The sequence below is a fragment of the Capsicum annuum genome, unplaced genomic scaffold, assembly GCF_002878395.1.
Source record: "Capsicum annuum cultivar UCD-10X-F1 unplaced genomic scaffold, UCD10Xv1.1 ctg79892, whole genome shotgun sequence".
NCBI classification, from domain to species: Eukaryota; Viridiplantae; Streptophyta; class Magnoliopsida; order Solanales; family Solanaceae; genus Capsicum; species Capsicum annuum.
Window position 1 is genome coordinate 38,056 of NW_025890507.1, and position 1,792 is coordinate 39,847.

Consider the following 1,792-nt stretch of genomic DNA (forward strand, 5'->3'; position numbering starts at 1 on the left):
AAAGGTATTTTCTCCTGACAAAATTAGGTAATTTTATTGCTAAACAAAACCATTCGCTAATTCCATTTAACTAGGTATTATCAAAAGAAATCTTGTTTGCTACAGGTAATTTAACAAGAAATTAGAGACGAAAGTCAAAGCTAATATTGTTTTGATTGAAAAAAGTGAGTCCAAAAAATTAGAGCAAGTAATATGAAGTTGAAAGTTTAGATAATCGTAAGAAAATGAGCTTCGCCCTCTATTTAATTTTGACCAAATTATACCCCAAAAAAATGACTTTAATATAAAAAAAATTTCCTTGACAATGATGTATGCCTATAACCTCTTTCAATTTGATGGAACATAAACTCACTCAAGTTTAGAAAATGTATACGACATATTAATTCAGGAATAAAGATTGGGGGAGCATAAATGGAATCAAGTGCTTCAATAAGACAAGACCAGTAATGAAGAGAGGCCATTGGGGATTTGGTTCAAACAAAGAGATGATGAAGGTACTATAACATACTTCACTTTGTTGTCTGATTAAAAATTATTTTGTTGACTTTCATGTGATGCTTTGCTACTTGGATTTCAACAGGCTGTGACCAGTGTGATCAACAGGATGAAAGTTCATGTTACTGTACTTAACATCACACAATTATCTGAGTACAGAATTGATGCACATTCATCAATTTATGGTGAATTACATGGCAAATTGTTGACTGATGAGCAAAAAAATGATCCTTTGCATTTTGTGGATTGCATACATTGGTGCTTGCCTGGTGTTCCTGATATTTGGAATCAGTTACTTCTCGCATATTTATAGGCCAAAAATTGGGAAAAAAACAAAGATGATATAATACCATATTATATGGTTGATTTTATTGTAAGATGATTGAATTAAAAGTATAAAGCAATGCTACTATATTTGTAAATTGTAATTAGACTTGATGAGTTTGAACCCTCCACCTCAAATATGAAAGACGGATAACTTATCAAGTGAGTTAGTACTCAATCCTATGATATCATGAACTTAAAATATGAATCAATCATTTTTAAAATGTAAAATTCAACAAGTTTCACTCAATTTTCTTTTCTGAGAGTGCACAAATGTAACTTTGTGATAAATTTTACTTGAAGTCCTGACCAAAAGAGTAACATAAGTTTTACCAGTTAAATTAATGTAATTTGGTTCAAGGGAAAACTCATTGTTTCCACTCTAAACTATACACAAAAAGTTGAAGACACACTTAAACTATTGATGCGACCTATTACACACCTATACTATAAAAGTGAATTTAATTACTCCCCACGACACTCATGCCCAAGTTTATTGAGTGGAGTGGAGTACACTATAATACCCCGTACTTCTACCTAGCTTAAAATCATCCCAGAAATGTTAAAGACTTGTTTTAAAGATGAATCCACTTTTATCATGTGGTATTTTCAAGATTTTCGCTTTTCATCATGTGGAAAATTGAATAAGCTTTCCATTGATACCAAATTCGCCCAAATCTGACACCCGGGCGAAGAGTTAGAGCTTTTTTAGTAAGACAGTGTATCACCTGAGCCATCAGTGCGTCGCGGAGCTAGCTTAAATGGAAATTGTCAATTTTTAGTGTTGCTCCGCGATAGTGGCGCATCGCGCCAAACTTTCAGGTCGCAAACAGAGTGGCAACGGATAGCTCCGCGTCGCGCCAGGGGTCCAGATCGGGAATATTTTTACAAAAATTAAAAAGACGCATCCAAGGTTAAAAGGGTCAATTTTCCACCCCTATATAAACCCAATAACACGTGATTCATCCATATT